Here is a 23530-nt window from a genome sequence, read left to right as displayed (position 1 = left end):
TACTTGATATTGCAATGCCCAATGCCTTCAATTCTTTTGTTACTCCATCACACAGAAGTTTAAAATGAAGCACAAAAACACAGCATAGAGAAGCAGTTGCATTTGGAAACAAAAAGAATATTCTTTAGCCAAAATATGACTATTCAACCATTTCCAAATGTACATATGAAAACAAATCCAAGTGAAACAGATTAAGAAATAGTCAAGTTTCTAAAATTTTTATCTATGGGAAGGAAAAGATACCTTCAAAACTTGCTGAATCAACCCAATTTCTAGTAGTACAGGTGTTATCTTTCCACTGTCAAAAGTCAGAGAGTCCTGGAAATGGAATACAACATAACCTTTAAATTTCTACCCTCAGTGATAAATGTTCCTTCAACTTCTCCACTGTTCAGCAAGTTGTATGGATTTTTGTCTCCAAAATGTCCCATTCCTCCCTGTCTTAGTCGGTACAGGCTGCCATAATAGAATATTGACTGGATGGCTTATAAACAACACTTATTTTCACAGTTCTGGACGCTGTGGAGTCCAGATCAAGACACAGGCAGACTCAATGTCTGATGAGGGCCAGATTCTTTGTTCATCTATGGTAGTCTTCTTGCTGTGTTCATATGAAGGAAGGGGTGAGAAAGCTCTCTGGGGTCTCTTTCATAAGGGCACTAATCCCATTCAAGAGGATTCCACTCTCAAGTCCTAATCACCTCCTAAAGGCCCCACCTCCAGGTACCACCACATCAGGGATCGAGTTTCAACAAACAAATTTTGGGGGAGAATAAACATTTGGTCTACAGTACTCCTGTTTTTGGATTTTTTTTTTTTAAGATAGTTTATTATATATATCTGTGGGGTACAAAGTTGACATTCAAAAGTTGTGTACAATGTGCGGTAGAAATTTGCGGGGGGTGGGGCAGCTGGCCTATACTGGGAACCGAATCTTTGACCTTGGTGTTACAAGGCTGTACTCTAACCAACTGAGCTAACCGGCCAGCTCCCTCTCCTGTTCTAATCTCAAAGTCATTGCCTTATTGGCTTATCTTTAAATGCCTCCTAACCTCTCTTTGCCAATAATTTCTCTCCATCATAACATTCTGCACACCACCAAATCTCAGACCCATTTGATTACGCCTCTCATCAACTAAAATAGGTGCCACAGAATAAAATCTAAAGTTCTTAAAATGGCACCCAAGACCTGCATGATCTGTTGCTCTCAACTTCACTGTTCCTACTTACTTTACCACCATATCCATCCCACAGACCTACATGGCTTTTTCTTACCATATTCTATTATCTTGGCCTGTAATTCACCCTCCTCCCCAAAAGTTAAAATCCTACTGGATCCTCTAAAGCTCAAATCAAATGCCACCCTCCTTCCTGAATTGTTTCTCTCCAATAGGATAAATATTTCCCTTCTTTGTGCCCACTGCACTTCCTTTAAATTATTACTATAGCATAGCTCTCAGGTTGGTGTTGGAGTCAGTTACATAAATGTCTATCTTCCCCACTACAGTTGTCTGGTTCACATATGCTTCCCTTAAAATACTGGAAAACATTAAGCCATGCATATGGTAGTCATTTAAATAATATAGACCTCTTTTTTCTAAAAGTTTTCATTCTAATAAAGGAAAAAAGATATATACATAAATATTCAAAATAAAATTAAGGGGTGAATTTTATCACATGTGAATTACATCTCAGTAAAAAATAACTTTAGGGGAAGTGGTATATGAAAGGCAAATTAAAGATAATCCTTTCATGTGCTTCCTAAACAGGCAAACCTTTGATGGTAATGTTTTTTAAAAAGGCAAATATCACCTTGGGTTGGCTAAATAAAATTGCTGATAATTGTGTCCTCCATATTTTAAAAATATAGGTATACAGAGAGGGAAAAAAAAGACTATCTTTATTGACTTAAGACCTAATAAACTTGTTTATAAATCAGTTTCTGCTCTCTGACACCCACAGAAATTATCAGAGAACCTTCTTTTACATATCTAGGTCATCCTCATGAAACTGGGTATCAAAAAAAAATTAAAAAATAGACTCACCCATAATTTATCAAGGATAGGATCACAAACCACATGCTGATTTCTACCTAGAAGAGCTAAGTATCTTTAAACTCAGCCTCTTTAAGAAAACCAAGCCAAACCAGGTTGGGTATGGCAATTCTTGCTTCATCCAACTTTCTACTGGGAAAGAAGTTCTGCTTTAGAAATAAGGTACACACAAGTTGTTTTAGTTGTTCTCATGTAAATATGAGTGTGTGCACACAAATTTTTTTCCTGTTTTTTTTTTTAGATATAACTCAAATACTGTAAAATTTACTCTTTTAAATTATACATTTTAGTGGTTTTTAGTATATTCATAATGTTGTACAATCATCACCACTACCTAGTCCCAGAACTTTTTCATCACCATAAGAGGAAACCCAGTACCCAATAAGCTGTTATATCCTATTTCCCCACGCTCCCAGCTCCTGGCAACCACCAATTTCTTTTCTGTCTCTATGGATTTTACTATTCTGGACATTTCATATAAATGAAACCATATAACCAGGCCTGTTGTGTCTGGCTTCTTTCACTTAACATAATGTTTTCAAAGTTCTTCCATGTTGTAGAAATTTATCAGTACTTTATTCATTTTGATGACTAAATAATATTCCATAGTATGGATATACCACAGTTATTTATCCATTCACCAATAGATAAACATATGGGCTGTTTCCACTTTTTGGCTATTATGAGCAGTTTTGCTATGTACACTGTTGTACAAGTTTTTGTGGCAACATATGTTTTACATTCTCTTGAGAAGGAAAACTGCTAGATCATAATAATTCTGTGTTACAATTTTTAACCATGTTAACTCTTTGAGGAACAGTCAAAACTGTTCTATTTACAGTCACACATTTTTAAAGGGCAGTAACAACACTTTTTATTTTCACATTTTGATTAAAAACAAATTGTTCTATCCTTACAGAAAATGATTTCCTTTGGGACCAAGTATCCTTAAAATAAAATTTAAGGTTTTATAAGATAAATTAAACCCCTTCAAAGCATAAAGATGTATAGAAGTACCTCAAATCCTTACTAGAACAAAGATTATTCTCGTCAAAAGGATTAAATATGCATCCATTTAAAAAAGGAGGAAAATAATGACAACTCTCAAATTTATATAGTCAGCTTATAACTATGCAGTGATCTCCACTCACAACAACTTCCAAATAGACGTCTAAAAGACATTTCAAACTTAATGTGTCTCAAACTGAACTCCCATTCTCTCCCATTCCCCAAACTGCTCCTCCTGCAGACTTTGCCTAGGCCCAAAACCTTGGTGTCAAGCTTGATTCCTCTCTTTTACATATACCCCACCACATCCCAGTTAGAAAATCCTATTGGTTCTATGTTCAAAATACATCCAGAATCCAATCAAATCTCACCACCTCTACCAGATACATCATCTCTCACCAAGACTATTGCATTAGCCTCCTAAGTAGTCTCCCTGCATCCACACTTGACCGCTATGGTCTAAGTCTCAAGACATAGCCAAAGTAATCCTTTTCAAACATATGTCAGATCACTTTATACATCTGTTCCAAGTAATCCAGTGGCTTCCCATTAACTCTCCCTCATTCATTATGTTTGGGCCTCAGGGCCTTTGGGTTCATTGTTCCCTCTGCCTGCAATGTTCTTCCCCAGATACACATACACGCTCCCTCATCTTCTTCAAGTCTTTGCTCGCATGTCACCTTCTCAGTGAGGACTGCACCTGGCCACTCTATTTAAATCTGCATTTAGCCCCAACACTTCCCTGCCCTATATTTCCCTATAACATTTGTTGCTGACATGACATTTACACATTTGTTATTTCTATTTACCCGAAGAATATAAACTCCATTACAGCAGGAAGATTTGTCTGTTTGCTTACTGCTGAATTCCCAGCACTTAGAACAGAATAAGTGCTCAGTAAATATTTGTTGAATGAATAAATGAACAAATGAAAGAAAAGATCGAGCAGCTCAAAAAAGAAGAGCTAAAACAGAGGTCAGAGAAATATTCATGAGGAATTGACATTACTAAACATAATAAAATCAGGAAGTGGAAAGCACCATTTCTGGAAAAATATACCACAATGTTTCTACAGTTTGCTTTAGAAAAAGTTGCTTTCTTTGCTCATTTCATTGTTTTTGGAAAAGATCTTTCCATTACCAAGGGCCCTTAGCCTCTGAAGAACTGAAACAAACTCCGGAAGTAGACAAGATCCTGGAGTCATGGTGTCCTTCTCTCAACTGTCACATGTACATAGAGCCAGGACTTTCTTGGTCTTCACCTTCTATTAGACCCATTCCCAGGATCTTCACACAGTACAATCATAGGTTTTTTGGCCATCTTTCAACAAAAACAACTAATTGGTGAATTCATCTTCTTTGGTTCACAGTACTGAAATGAATTTTAAGATGCTCTATCCCAATCCCTCATGTATTTTATGTATAACGAAACTAAAATAAAAAAGAAATAAACCTACTTGCTAAAAATGTCTTGAATAGTCACACATTTTTCAATAGTAAGTGATAAGCATGACCAAGTCTGAGTGAGGTAGAGAATTCAGACACTTTGGAACAAATCTTCTAAAATCTGAAAACTATGTTACTTTACAAAAATTTTAAGTAGAAATGGTTATATCTTGTAATATCAACAACTCCATCCATCATGCACATTTTAGATTTAGAAGTTATAACAGAGACATGGACAGAACTATACTTCAGCATTCAGCAAATCAAATAAATGGACAAATACAGATTTTTTTTAAAAATATACACACCTTCCCAAAATGAGGCTTTCCTTGTCCAGTGTTGGGAATGATGAGGACTCCTAAAGTCTTTTTTGCTAATACCAACTTTCCTAAGCATTAACTAGCTTCAAAATAGCAGTATAAGGATGTTCCTATGAATCAGTCATTTTCATGTGGCGTTCAGAAGGAGCACTGTTAAAGTCTACATGATCGTGACCATCACCACCACCCTCTCCTGTCCTCTCCCCACTGCCATATTCTAATATACCTGCAAGAGCGGTAAGTTCTTAGCAACTGTTAAAGATAAGTGGATGTTGTGGCCTTCAAGTGCCTTACAGTGAGAAGAGATTGTGAACCACTGTTATAAACTATCTTCAATCACACTACAGAAAAAGAATTCTTATTTTCACGGACAGTAATTTCTGGCCAAAATCCTTTCCATCTTCTCTACCTACTGAAATCCTAATATGCCCTTCAAAGCCCACACTTGTTCCTCCTTCCTGGACCACACCATCTATGTTGTTCTTTTCCAGACCAGTTGACCTACAACATTTGTTTTCCGTACCTGTCATTTGGCATTCATCACATACTGGCAAATAACATCTTCTGTATCGTTCTTAGTTGTTGCTGACCTTTCATATGTTTGACAGGACAGGAGAGTCAGAGTCCTGGAGTTATGTATTTTGTATCCTGTGAGGGTTTTCTGGAAGATATACGGTAAAGCGTATTCCCTTACATATGAAGGAGAAGAACTAGAAGCCCTAAAAGGGTGATTGGGTTTAGAATACACAGCACAACCATCAAGGAACTGCAATTTTAGAAGCTTTTGGTTATACCAAAACAATGATTCCCAACTTTTTAAACTAATAAAGATGGCTTTTAAGGTCAAAACATGTTAAACAAACACATACCATTCATAATAGCCAGGTATTAAATATCCCTTAGTGCTGGCTGGTTAGCTCGGTTAGAGCATGGTTCTGATCAGTATCCCTTAATTGAAAAGATACGTGAATTCAACAGAATATTAGCACATACATGTGAGGTACGGTACTTATTCAGTGTACACACATACTTGTTATGTACAAGAAGTTGAGGTTCCCCTGGGATCTCAGACTGGCACATGGTTGAATTTTGTGCTGTGGACATGGAACATTACTGCCATACTGAAAAGTACAACCACCTAAAAAATATTTAGGAGTGAGCAAAATATAGAAAGACAACTAACAAATTCCCAACTCCCACCCCAAATAAACCTGGCAGAAAACCCATCAGTAACTCAACCCCTCCTCCCATGAAGTAGTATATTTTAAGCACATGCCCCAACATGAAACAATTCACTTCATGTTTCAATAATAAACTTTTCTTATGGTTTTATTTATTTTATTTTATTTTTTGTCTTTTTCATGACCGGCACTCAGCCAGTGAGTGCACCGGCCATTCCCATATAGGATCTGAACCCGTGGCGGGAGCGTCGCTGCGCTCCCAGCACCGCACTCTCCCGAGTGCGCCACGGGCCCGGCCCTTCTTATGGTTTTAAAAAATTATACAGCAAAAGGAACAAAGAAATTAACATTATAGGCAAAACCAAACAGAAAACATTTGAAAGTCCATGACATGATTCTAATGAAATCTCAATCCTATTTACACATTTCACCACCCTCTTAAAAAAACCAAACCAAAAAAAATCTCCTATTTTCCAGCCAGGGCAGAAATATCATTCTAATCTTGGTTCGAACCTTCTGTGCAGTCACCAAAAATTAGCTTAAGTAAATCAGTACAGCGTAGCATTTAAGTGCATTAAAGCTGAGTTCAAATTTTGGCTCTGCCATTTATTAATTGTATGGTCTTGGGCAAGTTTCTTCACTAACCTTCAGATAATGTACGTGAGGTGCTTAACATCCTTTTTAGGCTTTAAGGGCTGAGAAAAATGGTTACTAATTAAGTAATTATATAATAGATATAAATATATAACAATCAAAGATCCTTTCAATTTATATTATCGAAGTTATTCTTGTCTGGCTCTAACAGGCCTATTCCAGGTACCTTAAACTTTCCCTGACCTATAACTGGTTCTTCCACCTCCAGTTCTACCCACAGCTAATATCTCACGCAGTTTCTGGAAGACAGGAAAAAGGAAACAAACAACAACAACAAAAAAAAAAAAAAAACAGGAGACCACTACTATACACCAAAAACAACAAAATCTATTCTGAAACAGTAAATTCGCCAAAGTAGGAAGCACTGCCTTAGAAACTGAGACAAAGAAAAAAGGCATGAAAGGAAAAAAAAAAAATCAAAGTATTCAAGTACTCTTAAAACCCTTACCTCCAGTTAAGCAAATGATTTGTTTGCTGATTTTAAGCCCAAGCAGATCTTAACATCATTACTGTCTGCAGGAGCCATCAATAACCAGACCTATTAATGAAAGATGCAGCATTAATTTTCTTTACTGCTTAATAATGATTTTACCATTGCTAGACTTTTTAATATAAGTCCCAACAACTTCTTAAGATTTCTCCTTTCCCATACATTCCAACAAGTGCTGAATTAGTTCTTCATCATGTGGTTAGGCCTCCTGCTGAGAAGCATAATCAAAATTAAGCAGGCAACAATTCCACCTGGTACTAAGATCCTGTCAAATCCTCCAAATGAAGCTGGGCCTGGTTTCTCCAGGAATCAGCAGAGAGTTCTGTAACGAAAACTTGGGGCTGTTCAATTTGATGCTGGCCATTCAGCAGATGGCACTCTTCACTCTTCCCTTTAAGCCCAAATTAAACAAGCTCCAAAAAGCATGTTTTGTGACATTCAGGTGTGATACAAAGCAGGGATTCTCTCCTTCAAAGCACTTAACTGATAGTCACAATCCCTCCAGAAATGCATTCATCAAAAGCCAATGGGTCAAGCCAGACCCTCTAAAAGAACACAGGGAAGTTTAGATTACAAGACATCAAATACAATATAAAATCATCTAACTCAAGTGATCACCAAGTAATCAGCTTCTCGGAGCCTTTACTATGTCAAGCAAATACACTGTTCTAATTTAAGCATAAGTCGTTCCTTCCCTATTCCATTCTGCAATAGCACTGACAGCCTTGTAGTGGCTAGTGAGCCTTGTCCATTACATATTTAATTAAGGTATTTAATAATAGCAAAGTGTTTAGACAACTATGATTTTATCCTTATCAACATTCACTATGGCAAATGAAAGATTACTTTCAACATTTGATTGAAAATAATTTGATACCCACTTTAAAAATCAAACATTCTAATATAAAAATCACTGATCTAGTTTTGCAAAACAAAACGTGTTTAAAGCAATATGAACTACTGATTCACTGACGTATTTTACTCTAATACATAACGGCTCTCAACTCCTAGGTGATGAGTAAGATTTCTCATAATTCTGTTTCAGAGATCTTTAACATTTAAAAAGAAGACAGTTGCAGAGATATAGAAGAAAATTCCTTTTGGTGCAATCTCCAGTTGAAAGTCAAACTTTTCAGCAATCAGATAGGAATCACCTTAAAAATTCTACCTTTCCCTAGACAGACAGAACTCGGCCTTGACAATAAAAGTCGTTAATAGAAAGGGAAGGTAAGAGGCACACTGTTTTAAAGGGGAAAAAAAGTTGGGAGTGGGAATACGAAATAAGAACAAGGTATCAATTTCATTGTCAGTCTCTTTCTCCTTTCCACCTGCCATCTGTGTTGCTCCTCTCGAACAGCAATGAAGCAAACCACTCACCCAAGGCACTTATGCCCATTCACAACTCCACGTGAGCTCTAACCACTTCCTTAGATATTAAAAGGCTGACCTTACAGAATCTTTTTCTCATGTACTAATAAGACAAATAAGAATAGAAGTGACAATGCAGCTAAGAGTTGCTGGCTCTAACTTCTGAAGGGTTAAAAGTAGAATGTTCTTAAGAGTCTTTGGGAAGGTCTTAGCCCCCAAAATACTTCTTTACACATATAATAAGCCTACAATTATCTTCTATGAGGATACTGAGTAAACTCATCTTTTTGCTATAGCATTTAGTCATCCCAGCAGATCAAAAGATGACAGGACAATATTTATGGAAAAGGAAAAAGGAATGCTGTGCTTGCACAGGATGAGCTGAGCCATTGTGGAAGAACTTCACAGTAACATTGCTAATGGTGACAAAGTAAAGACATACTACCAAGTCTCCAAGATACTGAGAAATTCAGCACTTCTCCAACCTGAATGTTTTCTACATTGTTGGAATTCCAGCTCCCCTAGCAGGTAACCAACAAACAGCCATGGGAGCCCAATTAAACCGGCTCAGTCACTCACACCTGCAGGCTCAATCACACCTGCACTGTCCTTTCCCATTCCATCCAAGAAAGTGGAAACCTCCATGGGGGTGGGGGGGGGATAAAAACTACAAAAATAGATTTAAAAGGATATGCAACTTAGCTAAAAATAAAATAATTTCATGTACATCACTTGGAGTTAGGTTTTGATCTTGCTTAATCCATTGCTTGCCTTAATGTATACTTGCCTTAACGTATATTGTGAGCATTAAAATTATTTTATTGTTTTACTTATATGTAGTATATTTCTTGAGATATTGGTTTTAAGGACATTATGTTATTGCTCTGAAGTTTCTCAGAAGTGTTTTTACCCCCTGGCTGGTTGTAGGAAATTTTTATTCTGTGGAAGTCATGTATACCCACTTCAGAAAAAAATTAGTTTAATAACCCTAGGTTCAAACTGTAGCCTTGTTTGAGGAGGTAGCAATCTTAAATACTAGTTTATGTACTGCCTATACACCAATATCCTCAGGCCCAGTTTCAAGAAATTTGAAACAAAGGTTTCAAAGTTCATCTTCTTATATAAGCAAGTCTCACCATTTCCAACTAAGCTTTAACTAAAGCCAACTTAAAGAAAAAAGTAAATGCAACTTATATAGTGGCAATGCAGATCAGTCTGACATAAGGAAAAGGCTCAATTTAGATCTAACCTCATTATAAAGATGTAACTTTATGCAGAAGTCAATACACCTTGCCAAAAACAGCTTGTACGATAACAGCTCAGCTTTTAGCATAGTTAAAACAAGTCTATACTATCTTCTCAAGAAGTAAACTTATATGAACAATAAGCCTTTTAAAATCAAAGGTAGGTATCATCCATTTTATACCTTTTGGTAATCATGCTACTACCATTTGGATTATGTTAGACAACTTTGAAAGCCACATTCATTCTTTAAGGTTTCTAGGATACTCTTCATTAAATTGTTCCTTCAGCATAGTGAGTAATGTCCTAGAAGCCCAAAAGAGATTGTTAATGCAGCTTTTCAAAGATACTCAGCTAAAAATAGTTTAAGGGAACAAGAGACTCAGATTCTCATCTATGCTACCATCTAAGGATTTAGGGGTAAGTTAAATAGTACTTTCTTAACATTCAAATATGTTTTTAAGTGTGTACATAGTTTAATTTTGAACTTTGTTTTGAAACCTGTCCATCTATAAAGAGCATTATTAAAACACACATGAAATAAATAACAAAAAGCCCACAAACCTTTTTTTCCTCCAACACTTTTTTTTTTCAGATAAAGTTGTTGCTCTATGAATATTGTTAGTACTGAATAAACATTTACTGCATGAATGCAAGGTGAATAATTTTTAACTTTACCTGAAGAGAATCCCCCAAGTAATATGGTTAAACATATATATGTGTGTGTGTGTGTGTGTGTCCTAATTAATTAGCTACCGCTAGGGGAAAAAAATGAAATTCAAAGGGATAACAGACTTTCAAACTATAGTCAATGAAAGACTTCTAACTTGTACGTTTTGGAGAGGATTCTTGATATATACAACCCATTACAGTAAAAATCTGAGATTGTCTTGGCTTTTGGCCAAGAGAATGTAATCTCTGGTGGAACCTGAAAGACCTCCTAACAATTTCACCTATAAATACCCTGGCATGGACCCTAAGTTCAAATGACAGAGCACTAACATAGAAGACATGAAATAAAGTATTAGAAACTCATTTTGAATCTCAATGACATTACACAGTCTATGACTGTTCAATTAATTTTAAACTGGGTCTGAATAATTTCAAATAGATTTATGTTTAAAATAAAGGAGGGCATTCTTGATTATGCATTTAAAGTTTTTTCAATTCAAACTCCACATATTTAATATTTTCAAAGGAATGTGAAACAGGACTAAATATTAGTTATAGCAAAAATAGTGTTAATTTAGTGTGAGAAACAGATTAGTAACCTGAATCTTTGACACAGTTTGCAATTTCTTAATTCGACATACACTTGTTTTTAAACATTTCTTCTAACATTACATTTCACTAAATTGTCAAAGGACATAGCTGTTTACAATAATAATTCTTTTTTTTTTTTTTTTTTGTCTTTTTGTGACCGGCCGCACTGCGCTCAGTGCGCTCAGCCAGCGAGCGAACCGGCCATCCCTATATAGGATCCGAACCCGCGGCGGGAGCACTGCCGCGCTCCCAGCGCCGCACTCTCCCGAGTGCGCCACAGGGTCGGCCCTACAATAATAATTCTAAACATTACTTACAGTAGCTCCTAATTTAGGTTATAATTAATTTGCTTTGACATGGTAAAGTAGCAACACACAGTTCCTTGAGGAATGTGAGTGATAATGTATAAGCCACAGTTATATCTTTTCATTTATGGTTAATTTTAGGAGGCAACTCAGGAGGTATTTAGAAGGAACTTAAGTTAAAATCCATCTCAGGTTGATATGGTGTTGGTAATCAGAAGGAAGATCAAGCCAAATAATTTAGTGCAGAAAAAGAATCTCTAACGGGCATTAGTGCCCTCTGGGCCACCTGGAGCTCTACACACTTGGCAAGTTTAAAAAAAAAAAGACTTAATCTCTTTAGTAATTAAAAAAAATAGCATACTCTAGCCCAAACTTTAGCATCCTAGCTAAACATGTTGTATCACAAGAGAATCCTCTTCCAAAGTCGACTGCTTCTTCAGCAAACGGTGCTGCAGGAGAATGAAACTAGACCCATACCTTTCACCATACACTAAAGTCAACACAAAATGGATTAAAGAATTAAATATACACCCTGAAACAATAAAACTTCTTAAAGAAAACATAGGAGAAACACTTCAGGAAGTAGGACTGGACACAGACTTCATGAATATGACCCCAAAAGCATGGGCAACCAAAGGAAAAGTAAACAAATGGGATTATATCAAACTAAAGAGCTTCTGCACAGCAAAAGAAACAATTAACAGAGTTAAAAGACAACCAACAGAGTGGCAGAAAATATTTGCAAAATATACATCTGACAAAGGATTAATATCCAGAATATATAAGGTACTCAAACAACTGTACAAGAAGAAAACAAGCAACCCAATTAAAAAATGGGCAAAAGAGCTAAGCAGGCATTTCTCTAAGGAAGATATACAAATGGCCAACAGACATATGAAAAAATGCTCAACATCACTCAGCATTCAGGAAATGCAAATCAAAACCACATTGAGATACCATCTCACCCCAGTTAGGATGGCTAAAATCCAAAAGACTATGAACGATAAATGCTGGCGAGGCCGCGGAGAAAAAGGAACTCTCATACATTGTTGGTGGGACTGCAAAATGGTGCAGCCTCTATGGAAAATGGTATGGAGGTTCCTCAAACAATTGCAGATAGATCTACCATTCGACCCAGCTATCCCACTGTTGGGAATATACCCAGAGGAATGGAAATCATCAAGTCGAAGGTATACCTGTTCCCCAATGTTCATCGCAGCACTCTTTACAATAGCCAAGAGTTGGAACCAGCCCAAATGCCCATCATCAGATGAGTGGATACGGAAAATGTGGTACATCTACACAATGGAATACTACTCAGCTATAAAAAAGAATGAAATACTGCCATTTGCAACAACACGTATGGACCTAGAGAGAATTATATTAAGTGAAACAAGTCAGACACAGAAAGAGAAATATCACATGTTCTCACTTATTGGTGGGAGCTAAAAATAAATACATAAATTCACACACACAAAACGGGGGGGGGGGGGGGACACAACAATTACAATTCCTTGAAGTTGATACGACAAACGAACAGAAAGGACATTGTTGGGTGGGAGGGGGGAGAGGGAGGAGGGAGGGAGGTTTCGGTGATGGGCCACAATAATCAACCACATTGTATATTGACAAAATTAAATTAAATTTAATTTTTTAAAAAAAGAATCCTCTTCCAAAGTCAATGCAGTTTAGTTATCATATCACCCTTCATATTTAAACACAACCTGTTGGTCGTATTAATATAAGAGAGTGTGGCTAAACAAGACATGGGCAACTGGTAGACGGGGGAATACAGCAAAGACCTTTCATTGATTTGCAACTATTACCATGACTGAAATAGCAGTAAGGCCCAGTAGTTACACAGGCTCACTCTTGAACCAGACACTGGGTTCAGAACCATCCTGTGCCAGCTAATAGTAATACGCCTTGGGCAGGATACTTAACCTTTCTTTCCATGCTTGTTTATTCATTGGGTTATTGAAAGGATAAAGTAAATTAAATCATATAAAACTCTTAGAAAGGGCTGGCCTGTGGCTCACTCAGCAGAGTGCAGTGCTGATAACACCAAGGCCACGGGTTCGGATCCCTCTATAGGGATAGCTGGTTAGCTCAATGGTGGATTGTGGTGCTGACAACACCACACTAAGGGTTAAGATCCCCTTACTGATCATCTTTAAAGAAAAAAAAAAACCTCTTAGAACAGTGCCTAGCACAAAGGTAAAGCAAATAATAAATATCGGCTGCTACAAATATTTGCTGAGTCTTCACATGCTGGAGTAGCATGATATAATGGCCTTCAAAAAGATGTCATTTTATATACTGATGATAATAAACACATAAGGCACTTACTGAGTACATACTCTATTCTAAGCATTTTGCATGTAACAACGCAGTTAAGCTAAGGTTCTTATACGATCGTTGCCCATCATTCTACAGTTTGTTCAGAGTTGGGTTTCTATGCTTTTATGTGATTGCTTCCCTCAGCAGAAACACTTCTTATACACAATGACATCCATTCGTGCTGCCCAGTACAACTAACCACTGCTTTGAGATAGGAGAGATTAATCAGCTAACTACCTGTAGGCTTGCATGTGACAAAAGCACTCAGACTACAGGAAGCCTCAAAACCTCAGAAGTGGGACACCACCCGTATCTAGATTTTAGGACCGAGTGTAGTGTTGCTGATGTTAAATCCTTAATCTCAAAAGACATTCTGGTTTTACAGAGAACGAATCTACACTTTAAACATCACTGAGTAGAACTCACATTTATCCCAGTATAACATTATTTTAAAAAGGGGTTAGAAATGGCAAAGTGTACAGTATAATTTTCTTATTCATTTGCAGCCCAAGTTAAAACTCACATCCTACAAATACAATCCTTCTATCATGCATATTACCCAGGTGTCACAGGATCATCTATGTCATATGTCTATCAAAAATTTCCTGATTTCATGCATGTAAAAAGCTACAACATATAGAACATCTCATAACTATCTCAAGAACTCCTTATATTTAACATTCAAAATAAATACACCACTGTTTTTTCTTTAAAAGCAATTATTCCCAACATGCCAGCACTTTAGGTTAATTTTAAGAGTTAGCACAGACTGAACTCTTTAAAAAGAGTCAAATGTAGCAAAAGTGGCCATTTTTTCTTCTGGTCCTCCCTCTGTAATCTGCTCAATTTAAGCAAAGGAAAATCAGTTACAGTGGAAGTACAATGCAATGGAGATTTAGATATAAAAATTTTCTACAAATGCTGCAAAAGTAACAACCCCAAAGTGGGTCGGTCCCATAACTTAATTACACACATTTTAAATAGTCAAGTACCTTAATTCAAAAACGACAAATTACACTGTACTCTTAACTTTATTCTCCTTAACATTCTCACTAGAGTCTTCTAAAACTACTATTAGGATGTACCCGGCAGGATGCAGATGGACTCCATTTCAAAATAAAAAAAACTGTTTCATATTGCTGAATCTCAAAGGTGACATAATTTAACATAACCGTGAACTCACGGTTATGCAGCTTGGTCCCGACCCCCTGAATCTTATCAATTCCTTCACCAATCTTGCATGTAACCCTCACTCAAAGCCTCCTGATTGAGTTAAATTCCATATCACTCCAGCAGGTCACTGCAACAGCACATGTGCCAAGGAAATTAGTGGCTTTCCTTATGTTCCCATTTTAAACTGGCACCTACTTGCAATTAAATCTCTGCAACAAAAAAGTTCACCTGAGGCCATTCTTGCCATTTTAATACAGATCCAGCTTTTTCTACCTGTCTTGCCTCAGCTATAATAGCATACCTCCAAAGAGTCTGGACGTGCCCCAAACACCAGTAAACCAGACCCGCTGCCAACTCTGCTTATCACCCCGGGCAGGAAGCGCAACCTACCGTGTATACATTCGCAGAGATGAGGTAGGTGTGTATGTGTGTGTGCGTACTGGGGGGATGGGGATGGGGGGATGGGGATGCAGATTAAAGTAGAAAGGTGGTTAGCCACTTTCAACTTGTAACAGGAGTTTTTTAAATGAGAAAAACCAAACCAAACCAAACCAACCAACACTCCCTCTCTTTTCCTCCACCATCTCTAAGCGCGGGAACCTCCCACCCTCCTGGAGCGCACCTTCAGGCTCGAGGTCCCCGCGTCAGCAAAGCCTCAGCTAGCATTTGATTTTAGAACTCTCCGCCCTCCCCGGGGAAACCAGAGGACGCCCGAGAGAGTCGGGCCCACTGCGGGAAGCCCCAAGACGGCGCACGGCCGCCCCTTGGACGCTCCCCGGTAGGTACGCTCCCCTCCTGCCCGTCCAGGCGCCCATTCCCGCCCGGGAAAAGGATTCACCTGAGGCCGCGGGGACAGCCAATAGGAAGTCCCCCAGGCCCCGCCAGCCGCCGCGCTCCCACCCCCGCGCGACCCCCGGCTAGGGTCCGCGCCGCCAGACCCCGCGTAGGCTCCCGTGCCCTGGCCGGGGGGAGCAACGGCACGAAGGCGCTTCCTCTCCCCTCAGGATTACCTCGCAGCGCGCAGCCGGCTTTGTGTTTTCCCTCCTTCTCCGCAGCCGCCCGGGCTGCAGGGGCCGCCTGATCCGCCGTCGCCGCCTCTTAAGCGCAGCTCGGCTCCAGAGGGGAGGGCTGCAGAAGGGGAGGGGGCGTCAGGAGGGAGGGACCTGGACGCCTAGCCCTGTGTAGCAGGAAGCGGCGACACCTGGCTCTCCGAAGCCTCCAGCTCTCGCTGTTTTAAAATATATAATTTAAACCCCCTCCTCCTTCTTTCCCTCCCGCCCCTCTCCCTGGCGACCGTTACAGGCTGGCGGCTCGCGCTCTGGCGGGACTGGCCGAGCGCCCCCCGAGCGCCCCTTGGCCCCGCCCCCAAGCACCCCTGACTCCGCCCCCTACAGGCCAGGCCCCGGCCCCGCCCCGCAGGTCCCCCGACATACTGGCCCCCCTCCTCGAGGCCCCGCCCCTCGCGGCCCTTGGCGCTTCCTCGCCCCACCCCGAGCGCCCCTCGCAAGCCCTGGCCCCGCCCCCTGCGGTCCCCTCCCCTCCCGCAAGCACGACACGGGTGAAGTGGCGGTTGTGGGGGACTACAGGCCCTGCAGCCGGGAAGGCCTGGTGCGGGCAGCCGCCTGGCGCCTCTTCAGCGTCCTCCTCCGGTTCTGCAGCTCCGATCCGCGGCGTCCCCTGAGGGCCGAAGCGGGAAACGACCCCGGCGGAAACCCTACCGCGAGGGGGAGGAGGGGCGCCTCGGAAATGTCTCCGGTCCTAATCGGAACGAGTCCCCCTCACTCAAGAGGCTGAGCCGCCACTTTCAGAGTCAGCCTCTGCCGCCCACACCCGCTGCTGGGTCTGCAGGGGGAGGTCATCGCTAAGGTTCAGCCTCTTCACGCCCCTCTCAGAACAGTTTTCTTTGGGGGCTATCGTCCCCCCACTCACCTCCACAGAGGGGCAGGGCCGGGGCTCTTAATTCTGTTCTATTTGGACCTGTCGAGTCTTCACTCGCACGTTGGCCCCTGGCCTCTTAAGGTTATGAGAGCTGACCTCTTGGAGGTGAAAAGTCGAGGCACGCCAGCAGTCTTCAAAATGAATCCGGAGCCAGACAAACTTTGCAACACAACAATTGCAGGGTTGTGGATCCATCCACAGGTGACACTGGACCGCCCACCCCCTCCACCCCCGCCACCCAGACACGTTTTTCACCTCAATCTATTCTCGAACTAGACCTCCCAGCAGCGCACACTTTTCTCTGCCACCCACGACTTGCACATCCCTCCTGCACACATGTCCTCCACGGGCACGAAGACACCACGAGCACACCCCTCCCAGCGCCATTCTAGTTATTCATGGTCCCTTGTGTCTACCCCACCCTAACACACAACAAACTTCATTCCCCACCCTTATCGCCGGCGTTTCCAAGGCACTGGCGACAGTCCATTTCCTTCCTCATCTGCAGACTCTTCTCTTCCCCCTCAAATACCTCATGTCATCCCCCTCATCTTCATCCCCTCCCTCGTCCCTAAAAATGTGCTAATTAAAATGTAGTTTCCTTTTCCCACAGATGAAGTGTGGAAAATGAATCTTGTCTTGGCACAAACTGTGATTCATTTATCCTCGTTTTCTCTCTCCACTGGACTAAGGCTATAGAAATTTTAGTCTACCACCATCTCCCGTTTGCTCAACATCTATCCATGCCTTATTATTTTTAAATACTCCTAAATTGTTGGGAATGCTTCCTAGCCTCGGAGAAAAAACAATATAGTATTTAGAAAATGCTCAAGCCTGTCATTTTATCTGGCATTTAAAAATATCTGCAGTATTTGAGTGAGATATTGGGAGTGGCTGGATGTTTTCTTGCATTTAAAAAGCAAAAAATGAAAAGCTTTGCATGCATCAAGGTTAACCTTTTTATGAATATCAAAAAAAGTATGCTAAGGGCACATATCAGATAATGGTCTCCACTATACAGGGCAATTGCCAGTCACAAATCTAGACACCCCACCACCACCACCACCACCAAAGGAAGACCGATTAACATAATCCATTTTAAGCATGTCTGATGAACAATCTTTTCCATGATCATTCTCTTTCCCACAGTTTCTGGACAAAATGGATAGAAGATCTGCTTACCCTCTGAAGATCCACAGCTTCCTTGTGTCCAGGGTAGACGTGTGTGTCTGTGTCTTCCGTTCTCTAGGTGTGGATTCTGCAGTGCTGCACAGAAACCCACTGCAGCCTCAGACTAGCAGCAGCAGCAGCGGCGGCGGCGGCAAGTAGCAGCTTCTCCCAGTGCCGAGTAGTAAAGTGTGTGACTTAGCAGAGTCTCCACAATTACCATTAGGCGCTTGCTTATAAGAGAGGAGGCGTAATCTTTCTTAAAGGAATGGGTTTTGTTTTCCCTCTCCACTGTTGCTTCACAAGAGGCAGAAGGGATGGAATCACGGCGTTTTTTAGACTGAGTAAAGCAATACAGCTGTGGGAGGTCAAGGTTACGATTAACTGGGTGATAGAGCGACGAAGGCACAGATTTTAGTGTGAGTCAATGAAATGCTAGAAGCACTCGTTTTAAAGAGCCCTGCTAACTTCAGACATTGAGGTTAATGGCAAAAATAAAGCAATGTACCTTGAAACTGATTAGTAGTTTGTGCTAATATTTAATTTCCAATCATTGTACTAAAATGATGACTATGTAAAAGGAGGCCATTTCATAGTATTTAATACAAAAATAAAAAGAATAACAAAATAAAACTCATTTATGTGACTGGGAGCGATGGATTTAAGTCCCAGTAGTATCTATAAGCATACCTGGAATTTCAGAGAATGCCAGTATTCGAAAATTATTCTCTAATAATTATTAGAATTATTGACAGATTTCAATGTGTACTCATGTGTTATAAAAATCACAATATCATTTATAGAAAAAAAAGTATAATATCTTAAATAAGTTTAGAGAGTACTATTCTATTTCAATGGCAATTCAAAGTCAACAAAATTAAAAAACTCAAGTGGATTAACTTTAAATGCATTTTAACCTACTATTTAGGCTATTAAAATGTGATGTGTCTACACATGAGTCTGCATTATAACCTTAAATTTTATTTTTAATAGTATTCTTTGACTTTTGCACTGAACATCTATATTTTTCTTCACAAGTAAATGAAGAGGTATGGTCTAAAATATGGAAAATATTCTGCCAGTGCTTTTCTTTGAACAGCCTTTGTTAATTCTATATGTGATCTTGAGCAAGTAACCTTATTTGGTCCTTTGTTCCCTATTTTGTAAAATGAGAAAGTTGTATTGAAATTTCTCAGGGTCTTTTAGCATTCCAAAATACTGTGATTCTATGACATTCATATGTTTATATTTTTGTTATTTAATGCAAGTACGTCCCACTCTAAATAACTTTTACTGAAAACTTAACTAGAGTTTGTTATTTGCCACCAAAGTGATTTTGCAAATGAAATAATCATTTTGTAAAGTGAATAAACTTAATATATGTGAATTATGATTTCATACTCAGCTATGACCAATTTTCCTGAAGCACGAGCCTACTATATTATTAGGATATGGATTCACTATAGTACTATATTGTATGTTAACTAATAACTAAAATATATTTTAAAACTGGAGCATCATCAGATGGTAAAGTTGGAACAGATTTTAGAGCTCATCTACTCCAACCCTGTAATTTTACAAGTGGAAAACATGAAAACACAAAGGAGCAAAATGAAGGCAAACAAACAATTCGTATGAACATACACACAATTTCACATGCCCACTCTGGGGGCTGAGCAGGACCTATCACAACAAAAAAAGTAGTTTCACTCAATTTGTGTACACATAGTGTAAAGAAATATATCAAACAAGTGTTTGTAATATGTGTAAGTATTAACACAAATTTTGCCTTCAGGTTTGTAGGTGTTTGTGCTAAAAAGTGAAGAAATTTGTCCAGGGGAATGTTAAAAAAAAAGTGACTTCCGGGGAAACCCACAACCTTCTTTAGCAAACTCATGCTTGTCTTCCACCCAGATGACAGGGCCTTCAATTACTCTAGGTTGTTTCCTTACATCCACTGGTGCCTCTGTTCGTTTGTTTGTTTTTGGTCTGCATCTTCAAGCATGCCTGCCAAGAGGAAAAGTTCATTTTGGAGCCAGTCAGGGGAAAGTATTGTAGACTTATTTCTGGACTTCAGAAATTTTTTTTGGATGTTGAAAACTTTGGGTTAGATACTAACCTTTTCCCTTAAATCCTGATCCAGTATTCCTGATGGGGGACCTGGTACTAACCTAAGCCCAATCTCCCTAGTTTCAAGGAAGCATTATGGTTAAAGTCTGTGTTATGTTAGTTGACATAGCAAACTTGGTGTTTTGTGTACCTAGCAGGACAATTTATCACCTTGATTTAAAAAAAAAAAATGCCTCCTGCAGGGAGATAATTGAAGGAAATTGGTTGCCCAGTTTCCTTCATTTGTTTTTGTTTATCCTGCTTCTCTGCAAGGAGGGCTTTTCATTTCATCTACCAGGTGGTAATGAACAATGGATGAAATGTTGATTATCTGTGTAATTCAAAGCACTCCCTCCCCCCCCCCCGCCCGCCCGCCCCCCCCCCCGCAAATTAAATGCATTTTTCTGTATCTTCCCAAAGTACTGAGCAGTCTCTTATATAAAAGCACTTAATAGATACTTTAAAAAATGAATACACAATTTAATGAATGAATTGCCCCCAAAATATCCAGAAACTGACTACAAAGTGTTTTTGTTTGTTTTTAATTTGCATTGTCCAAAACAACTGACTCCATTCTCTACCTCCCTTTTCTAACACAGTCATGATCTAAAAGAAACAATTTCCTTTCTGTAGAGCTCTTTAGGCAAGCCTGATTTGTATTCTCTGATTAAATTGTAGCCATAAATCTCCACATGAACTCTGAGTAGATCAAACAGTAGCAAAAACACTTTCTGCCAAGAAAACACAGGCTTAAGTTTCAAAATTCTGGTGTTCTAGTTGTGATACCGACTAGTTATGTGACCTCAAACAAGCTTCTTGACATGCTTGTACCTCAGTTTAGCCATCTTTTAAGTGGTGGTGGTGTATTATAATACCTGCTGTATGTACTTCATAGGGTTGTTGTGAAGTTCAAATGAGATAATAAATGTAAAAATGCTTTGATCTTTTCAAAGCACTATGTAAATATAAGGTATCATTATAGCAGATGTATTTTAAATCAATGATCTAATTCAAGAGACTTTACCCTAAACAACCTATTTTACTTATTGTTTCAGAAAGCAAACAGGTTTCTCTCTCTTTCTCTCTCTCTCTCTCTCTCTCTCTCACACGCACGCACGCACGCACGCACGCACGCACGCACAGACACCCCAAACTGCTCCTAATTTAACAACTTCTCAGTTTTGAGGATTTCCCCTGGGTTGGGAAATATGCGTCTGCAAGGGCCAGGAATTTATAGAGAGCCCTCTCCCTATCCCATCCCCCAAAATTTACCTTTTTAAAGCTCTCAGAAAAGTAAACTTAATGATGCACAACAGCCTTTTCACAGTACGTAATGTCAGTTATTTAATCAGTGGGGTTAGATGAGCCATTCATTCGAAACTTGGCCATGCTGCATACATTTTGATCACTCTTTTCTGCCAAAGCCCGTCTGGAAAGTACTTGGGGAACAAAGCAGGGAGAACTGACATGGAACTCATGCTAATGAGATCTCCATTCCCCAAGGAGACATAATCAGGGCAATACTCCAGGATTCATCAACATATTTTATTAGCACTGTATGACCTATATGGTTTATTTTCAAGGAATTACCTCAGCTAAATACCTGACAGATCCTTATACAACTATTTTATCATTCCTGATAAATTTCTGTAACTTTAATGAAATATCACCATCAGGGTCCTCTTTTTAAAGTTCATCCTCATTTTTTAATTTTCTATTTGGTGACAAACTCATCATGGCTAAATAAGCAAACAGCTGCTACAAATAATATACTCCTAATGAGAGGCCCACTCAGGACATAAAGACTCATATGAATTCAAATTGAGTTATCAGTTTTTATGCAGAGAAACTGAAATCAATGAAAGGATGCAATTGTTGTGTGTAACCTAAAATACCTCAGTTGCTTATACATCTATTCATCACATGATCTTGTGCCTTAGCACTTCAGCTTTAATATGTTGTCTGGGTAAGGCAACTGTCAGAATCCTGCCAATGTAGCCATTCGTCTTGTCAGTCTAGGGCCCACAGACCCTTCAAACCTGTTGTACAGGTTGGGTCACAGACCTCTCATCTTCCAGGCTGGGTCACCAGACCCTTCACATACAGGTCCACATACAGGTAATTGGGAAAGATCCTGGGAGCCTGTTGGCAGACAACATGAGCTCAGTCCTCAGCTTCCTCAGCAGCAACAGCAGCTTATAGCAGCCTCCAGCAGTAGCTGGGGTGGCCTCCCAGAGGGTCCTGGGGGCCCTGGGAGTCACAGTCTCCAGCAGCAATAGCAGCAATAGCAGCAGTAGCAGCCTCCCCATTCCCCCCACCCCAGGGGGTGAAGGGCTATGAATCAGAGCCACTCATCCTTTATACCTAAGTCCGATAACCCAGGACACCTGGGTGTGAGTCAGACAACCCAGGAACACCTGGGTGCACATGCTCAATTACATTAGATAATAACCAAGGAACACCTGGACACGTGTGCATATTTACATCAAATGCTCAGCAAGACTCCAAACCCCCAAGGAACCCTGACCATTTATCTTCACTTTCCCTACATATGTATATTGCATGATATGTAATCCTGTAATGACAGTATTTAATCCTTATGACAGTATTGCTAAAATGTAATCAGAAACCACCTGCGAGAGAACCACTTTTTTTTGAGCACCCAAGTGATTTTCATGTACACCAGTATGAGCACTGCTATCCTACAGAAACAATGCAGTGTGTGTAGAATCTCAGAGGCATGATGAGTGAAATGCAGGTGGCTCCTTTTTCATTTTGTGAGAGGGATTCAGATAAGGACAAACCTGGATGCACCTTTTCTACTGTGTAAACTTGGGCAAGATACTTAATCTTTCTGAGTCCTAGTATCCTTATCTGTAAGATAATACCTGTTTGACAGCGTTGTGAGGATTAAATGATGTAACATATGGAGAGTTTCTATTCTAATGCCTGACACGCAATGGAAGGTAAGTATATGTTTATTCCCTCCCTCCTTGTTCAAAAGTGAGTTTCCAGGTGCATTCTTCTTGTCTAGTGTTTGTAGTATGCTTCGTAGAGTAATATGAACTAGTCATTTAATAATAGCTAATATTTTGAATTCTTAAAACATGCCAGTACTGAATGTTTCATATGCATTTTTTCATTCATACCTACAATAACACTTAAAGGTAGGTACGATATATATATTTCTTTTTATAGATGAAGTCACTGAGCCTTAGAAAGGATGAGTAACTCACCCAGGATCTCATAGCAAAGAATTAGCAGGGCTGGGATTATAACCCAGGCTTTCTGACTCCAGAGCCTAACTGTTTATTATGCCGTATGTTTTGTATATTCTCTAAGTGCTTAGATTCCAACATATGAGCCGTGCTCTTGGGAGAAATAGCAACTGCAAAAGCGGAGTTTATAAACGTGCCAGAAATATTGACAAGTGAATGCCATAATTTCTCTATTTTAGAGGACTTTACAAGTTG

At 39.6% G+C, this 23530-nt stretch overlaps 1 protein-coding gene across 2 annotated transcripts in view; it reads right to left on the bottom strand.

The window, feature by feature from the left end:
* Positions 1–18052, bottom strand: part of ADD3 (adducin 3) — a 124343-nt gene extending 106291 nt beyond the window's left edge. The window contains exon 1 of one of the 2 annotated variants that reach the window (XM_063101847.1): positions 17964–18052. The gene's annotated coding sequence lies outside the window, so the exon portion shown is untranslated. Of the gene's footprint in view, positions 1–15853; positions 15938–17963 lie in introns of those variants that run through there. The other variant, XM_063101846.1, reaches the window with a different exon arrangement.
* Between the last annotated feature and the right edge of the window lie 5478 nt (positions 18053–23530).

This window comes from Cynocephalus volans, chromosome 7, assembly GCF_027409185.1.
Source record: "Cynocephalus volans isolate mCynVol1 chromosome 7, mCynVol1.pri, whole genome shotgun sequence".
NCBI lineage: Eukaryota > Metazoa > Chordata > Mammalia > Dermoptera > Cynocephalidae > Cynocephalus > Cynocephalus volans.
The sequence above is the reverse complement of the archived record's forward strand: the minus strand, read 5'-3'. Positions and strand labels throughout refer to the sequence as shown.